Genomic DNA, 7965 nt, shown 5'->3' on the forward strand with positions numbered 1-7965 from the left:
AACAAAGGCATAATGCGAAAAGCTTTCCATATTAATCAATGAGACATAACAATTTCCATACTTGATATAAAATCAATAAAGTTTCAGCACAAATGGCACAGTAAATACTCAGGAATATCATTTTTGCTAGAATATTTAGGCTTTCAGCTTTATCTTAGCATACTACTGAAGCCAAAGTGATGCTTATGTCATACACTTCAAGTCAGAGGTACAACCTTGCTATAAAAATAGCGGAAACAACAACTCGAGATGATAACATGGAAAAGCACATAGCACATATAAAACATAACATACAATTATTCCTATGTATTAAACTCACCTTAAATTAACCGGGGGTCAAAATAATAATTTGGGCAGCACTTCGGCTCTAAATATGACTTTCTTCGTTGAAAACCGGGCCCTGCGGGGGTTGGGCTTCGAAACCGAAAAGATAAATTTTTCGGGCTTTTCGGGAATCTCGGGGCGTGATTCGGGCTTTGGAATAAGTACCGGGGCTTCGGGGGAAGTCAAAATGGCTTAAAATAAAGTTTAGGGGTGAAAAAGAGGCAAAAATAAACTCTTACCCGGGAAGTCTCGCACCTCCCTTATATAGGGTGTGAGACCGACCTTCGGATCTGAGAAGAGATGAGTCAGCGGACACGCGGTGTCAGCAGAGCGAAGCAGGTGGCAGGCTGCGAGGCCTCGGTTCGGACAGGTGTGCGAGGCGCGTCGGAAGGCTACTGGTCGCGAAGTTGGTCGAATCCGGAAGCGACATGCGGGTACTGTTCATGCGAGGATGAGTCATGGATCGGACACGGGGATTGGGCCGCTACTCGGACAAATCAGAAGGCGACGCGTCAGCAGCTGGGTCTTCGGCTCGGACACGTGGCGCGATGACTCACCGAAATCAGCCTTATCCTTGCGAGATTTCTCGGAAATTGTGCCCCGACCTTCTAAAATCCGTAACTTTTGCATACGGGCTCCGTTTTTGACGTTCTTTATGTGCACGTGTAGAGAAAATTATGCTCTACAACTTTCGTTTAGACTTCGTCGGAAAATTTTGACTTTATTTTTATATTATTATTTTTAACAGACCGGGACTGGTAAATCCGTTAAAAATTCATAACTTCTTCATCCGACGTCCGTTTTCGTCAGACTTTTTACCGTTGTACTGCTAATGACGAGACCTTCGATTCTCGTTTAGGTTGTGTCGGCTAAAAATCACTCGATCTAATATTCAAGTTTTTAGCTGTCTACTGCTAAGCTGAAATTTGTAAAAATCATAACTTCCTCATACGCAGTCGGATTTTGGCGTTCTTTTTATCAAAATTCTCGGTTTAACGAATACTACGACTTTCATTTAGATCACTAAGGCTAAAAAGTAGTTTATCAAAAACTCACTTTTTACGTCATTCGGCACCGTGCCGGTTTTATCACGGATCTTCGATTGGTCATAACTTCTTCATTATAACTCGGATTTCGACGAGGTTTTCGCCTACATGTTTCTAACGAGATTATCTACAACTTTAAATAATAAAATTTTACTTATTTTCAAATTTTATATTTTCGCTAAATTTCACTATTTGGCTTTTAATTGGAATCTCATAAGACTTCCAATATTTTATGAGTGATTCTAAACATAGTTTTACTTCATTTCTAGTAAAAACTATCTGTTAGAACTCAACACTCAATTTCACATAATATTTTACAATATTATTAACTTTTAAATTACATAACACGATTTCAAAACGTGTATGTTACAAATACCTCCTCCTTTTGAGGATTTCGTCCCCGAAATCACAACGATTTAGACAAATGAGGATATTTCACTCTTATCTCATTCTTATTTTCCCTAAGTATAAGTTTATTATCCCGTTTCACCTTGGATAATGGAACCGTTTCATCATATATGCTCAAGCATTTACGTAGATATCTTACATGAAATACATCATGAATACCTGCCAAATCTTTAGGCAATTTCAAGCGGTATGCTTGTTAGATAATTTTGAAAAGTCCAATAAATCTAGGACTCAATCTCCTTTTCTTCTTAAATTTCATAATACCTTTCCACGGGGTTACCTTAAGTATCACCCACTTGGAATTCTATGGATCGTCTCCTCCATTTCTACACAGGTCTTTTGTCGATCCTGGGCTACTTTCATTCATTCTCGTATGATTTGAATCTTATCAGTGGTGTCTTGAATCATTTCAGGACCACCAAGGATTTTCTATCCTACATTATGCCAACATAATGGTGTTCACAGTTACTGTTGGATTAGTGTCTAAGTCCATAATTATAATTGGTATGTACTTGACCCGACTCGGCATGGTCCATTTGGGTTGCATGGCATCGGAACATTTGGATAGACCGTTTATGAGGAAAAGACATTTTGTAACATATTAATATATTATAAGTTCTAATATATTAATATGAAATCATGTTATTTAATTAGTATTGATCAAGAATTAATTTGGACTTAATTTAGTGATCAAAAAGAGACTAATTAAATATATGGGGATTGATTGTGTAAATCATTCATTCTTATATATGTGGGCTTATGATCCAAGATTCCTTATGTTGGGTTTAACCCATGTGGTGATCCATGGATACTCCATGGAGGTTAAAACCCATGGAGCATAAGGAATGGGTAAAGTCATGAGTTACATGGTGTAACCCTAATAGCCACACTATATAAGAACCCCTTTAGTTCAAGAAATGGGCACTAGTGATACATATGTCAGAGGGCTAGCCGATTTGAACATGTATGTCTTCTTCTCTTGGTTATTCCATGTGTTGGTGATGTTGTGTGAACCATTTGAGGTGTCACACTTGAGGCACTAGGCTCTCGAGCATCATGGAGTCAAGCTACATCAACAAGGTATGTATTTCTATCTATATTATTACCCAAGTATCAATGTTTGTATGCTAGTTAGGGTAATACCTTGGAATATTCATATTTGCATGTATAATAGAGAAAACATAGATCCAAGGTATTTAGGGTTGCATGTACACTTAGGAGTGTTAGAATGCTCAAAACCCAACAGTGGTATCAGAGCCTAGGCTTGTTTTCAATTATACTTGATGCAAATTGCTGAAAAATGCTGAAAAAGTCGAATTTCGGGCATTCTGGGTACTGGACTCGCCGAGTCCACTGATGAACTCGCCGAGTCCATGAAGAAAATCATCCTACTCGTCGAGTAGGTTCATACACTCGACGAGTAGGAGCCCCTGACAGCATATTTTCGACTTTTTTGGCTAGAAATGGACTAGGAACATTACCATAAGCTGTTTTTGAACCTATAAACCTGTTTTTGATGTGGTAATGTTCATTCTAATCCAATTTCAAAGATAATTGTCAATAGATTCATGTTTTGTATTAGTTTAATGGTTAGTCTAATTACATGAAAAAGTTTGATTAAATTATCTTGTTCTTATGAGTTGCTTAGATTAATAGAAAAATTATTAGAAATTGTTGTTTTCAATCAATTTTAATCTAAGAGATGATTCTAAAATGTGTTTGTGTAACTTGTCCTCAAGTTACATGAAAAGTCACATTAAAGTTTCTTAAAACTCATAAAAGTTGGCAAAGGTTACAAAATGAAGAGCCTTGTCTTCATTGAATGGTTTTATGACTCCATAACTTGTCCTCAAGTTATGGAGGTTCAAGAGTCACTTAATTAAGTAATAAAATGTGTAACCTTAATTAGTTCCATAACTTACAAAAATAAAGAAAAGTTACATTCTCTTATTAGTTTAAAGTCTTCCATAACTTGTCCTCAAGTTATGGAACTTGAAGAGTTTTTTAATTAAAACTACTTTAAACACATAAGTTATGGAATTAATTAGTTTTGAATAGTTTCAAAACTTGCCCTCAAGTTTTGGAATTTGAAAAGTTTTCTCTTATGAATACTTTAATTCCAAGTTAAGCCCTTAGAATTTTAAAAGTTAAAATTCAACCCTTATACTTTATAATATTATAAGTTAATAATATATATATATATATATATATATATATATATATATATATATATATATATATATATATATATATATGTATAAGAGCAAGTCAGTCTTACCGTTAGTAGGCCTCATTCACGAAGCCGGTCTATAAGGGGGTATAAGGTTACTGCCTATAAAATGGCAGTTTAATGGGTGTACACTCTCACCCACCGCTTCGTTGACTGGTGGAGGGTCGTTAGCCGAACGGGTAGGACAAAGACTATAAGTTCTCCCTTCATTAAAAGTATTAATGATAAATACTAAGTAACTAAAGCTTTTATAAATTCCCAATCTTAGTTACTTAGGAAAATGTGAATAAGGTGCTAATCCATGAAATTACACTTTGCACCTTGTTTAAGTCGTTGGTGGAGCGTGTGTGGTTTACCGACACACTAACTTGGACTTAACTAGGTAGGCAAAGGGTTTCTTAAAGTTTATCATAGGCCGGTGGAGCGTGTGTGGTTTACCGGCACATCGGTTGGGTGATAAACATTTAAGAGTACCAAGTAATTTGCATGGTTACTTCACACCTTGTTTTGTGATCCTCGGCATCCCAGTCACAAAACCTGAAGGGCACACTCGAGATTGAAACATGCCATTGAAAAGTTCAATGAATCTCAAAAGAATCTAGGAGTTTCAAAACCAATTATAACCTAATAATACATTTCGTTTATCTTGGTGGAAATTGGTGAATCATCATTCACCTACCTTCAAATATTTTATAGCTTGGATTACGGCATCCCTCTTCCAGGTTATACAAGTATTGTGTTGGGTCCTAGCCTTAATATTTCATATTGGGTGTTATATTAAGGACTTTAAATCAACTATCTTGAATATCTCCCAAAAGATGTCTGGTTTAGACATTTATGATCTTCCCAAATCTCTTGAAACAAGCTTTTCTAAATGAAGATGATGTCCCATGGAAATCATACTTCTTTCACCTCCTCCAATTATTCTCCCTAACCCACAAGTTCTTGAAAAAATTTAAGGTCACTCAAGCCCTATTGGCAAGCAAAGGTCTATGTGTGATCACATCTTGGAGATGTAGTCACATATTGACAAGCCGGGAGAGTTGGGTGTCAAAGTCTTGAGAAAGTTGGTGGCTCAACTACTTTCTAAGTCACATAGTGAGTTCCTTTGGGACTCCTATGAAACAGACTATGACAAGACCCTTAATAATCTTATCTATTTGCTAAGATCAACTTCCTAAAACTTTATGGACATTGACAATGATGACATTGGATATCCAGTAAAGCTCTCTCTTCCCAATGGAAAGGGATCGGCCATAGTCAACTCGGTTGACCAAATGGTAAAGAGAGAGGCTAAGTCTGAGATAGTCCTATTATCAAGGGTCCATAGGTATCTATTGTCAAAGGAAGGGGCATTGGTTGCGAAGCTGCCAAATTTACCTAAGGATGTTAAAGTCAATAAGTTTGACTCTACTTCAGGTAAAGTCCATTGTCTAACTCTGTTAAGCTCCTATTTGGAGATTCTATTACATAATGTGACTGGGTCACATGGTGATGTTATAAGAATCAAAGAAAAGAGAGAAAGCTTAAAGGAATTATATGCTGCTTCTGATCGCGAAGATGGATTTCGATCGCATTAGAATCTTGAAGATGTTACTTAGGAGTTATGACACATTGCTTAGGAATAGATAACAACAAGGTTTTCATATGGATTGTAAGGATAAGTTTTTCCGCAAAGTTTTAAAATAAAAGGAAATTTTTGATTTTATTTATTTTAAGTATCCTTACAATGGCATTTGTGAAAAATTGTTGTTTGTATGATTCCATTGCTAGAAAAATTAGAAAGTGAATTTGATTCTTTCATTTGTGGTAATGTCTAAATTTACCAAATAAGGAAAGATTCTCATCACCCAAGTTTCAGTTGGATAGAAACTTGGAATCATGCAACTTGTATAGCATGATGAATGAGAACTTTCAAGCATTGGAAAAATTAAGACTAACTACTGGTTCTCATGGATGTGTGAGTCAAGTAAAGGACTAAGGGATCGAGTACACATTCGTGTGCACTGGTTAAGTCCACCACAAAAGATCGATAAGACTATTCGTCATAATTTACTATAGCTCAGTAAATATGGTTATACTTACAAGCTTAAGTGTAATTCTGAGACTTTGGAAAAGGTTCCAATGTATGGCAGAGCAAATAAGAAGAATCAACTTAGGCAGAAAGATAAAAGTTTCTCAAATCTGAAAAGATGGGAGAGTACTTTAGTATCATGTTTTAAGACCATCTTAATGAGTTTGAGACCTTATCACAATTCATCCTCTAAGTGCATTCTGATAGTTAAGAAGAGGAGTTATGAATTGTTGAAGTGGTTAAATCAAGAAGATGATTCATACTTCGTTCTAAAAACAATTCTTAGAGTTATACTCTAAGATTGTAACTTGAGTGACATGTCTTAAAGAAGGTTTAAAACACTTTTCAAATGTAAGAGTAAAAGTTTTCTACTCTTGTACATTTGAAATTGGTAAGTTGTGATGTTTTGGATAAAACAAAGACCAACTAAGGCCAATTGTGTGAAGTATTTGTCTTGATAAAGAATCCGCACTATATCTTGAATATTTGACAAGATAGTCTTATATGTCAAGAGTGTTGGGTTTTGAGCATTCTAACACTCCTATGGTGTACATGCAACCCTATAAACCTTGGATCTATGTTTTCTCTATTATATATGCAAATATTAAATATTCCAAGGTTTCATCCTAACTAGCATATTATGAAGCACCTATACTACAAAGTTCTAGTTAGATGACATACCTTTTGATGTAGCTTGATGTCTTCAAGCTTTAAGAGCTTAGCCCCAATAGTGTGGAAGCCTCAAATGGAATCACAAATCACCAAAACACCTTGGAAGAACTTGAGAGAATATGTATGCACACTAAAATCGGCCCACTCTTATTTTCACACACTTGTGCCAATTTTGTGAGCCAAGGACCCCTTTATATATTATGGAGGATTAGGGTTACATCCATGTAAACCCTAATACCCATGACCTTTCATTTACATAGGATCCATGGGTTAAAAGCTCCATGGACCATCCATGAAAGCTTAGCCCAACCTAAATGAACTTGGCCCATTCCATATATATAAGAGTCCATATTTAATTAGTTCTTTTTGATCACTTAATTAATTCTAAATTAATTCTTGATCAATACTAATTAAATAATATGATTCCATATTAATATATTAGAACTTATAATATATTAATATAAATCATAAATATACTATTCTCAAAAGACTATCCATATAAATTGTGCCGGTGAAGTGCAACCCAAATGGACCATGCCAGGTCGGGTCAAATACATACCAAATATAGTTATGGACTTAGACATTAATCCAACAGTCTCCCACTTGGATAAGTCTAAAACTATTATTGAGTATGACTTCAAAACCTAACTGGCAATCCTAGCTCTTAAAGCTGCTATCGAACTCTGACCTTGTCAATGACTTGTCCATTAGATAAGGGATCATATATTCCTCCATTCTAGATATCATATGGACTGAGACATGGATTATAATCATTCTCTCTGTCCATTTGTTGTTTCCCGATTTTCGATTTATGATGACTGACTGACTGAACAAATCAAATCAGTCCTGGCTTGGCCAAGCACTCACATGTGTCATCGCTAAATCATCGAGGGGCCCACAGATATCGCTTTTATCCCGAAGGTAAAAGGAATGGATAAACTTCGACTCATATGGCTTGTTCTACTACTTGTTGAATCATACACAAAGGCACGTTTTATAACATCGAGTTACCAAATGCGTTTTCGTGCAATCAATGCATAACCAACTCATAGTAACAACTCATATCTCTAGGTTTGAAGAATATAAGATATTATCGTCTCATGATCACTCGTGATAAAATCCATGAAGTGATTCAAATGAGCGCGGGTTGAATCCAATACTCAGAACTTATGAGCACTCATGAGTGTTGTAGCACCACTTTGTCCACCAAC

This window comes from Lactuca virosa, chromosome 2 (assembly GCF_052849685.1).
Source record: "Lactuca virosa cultivar CGN04683 chromosome 2, Lactuca_virosa_CGN04683_v6, whole genome shotgun sequence".
NCBI classification, from domain to species: Eukaryota; Viridiplantae; Streptophyta; class Magnoliopsida; order Asterales; family Asteraceae; genus Lactuca; species Lactuca virosa.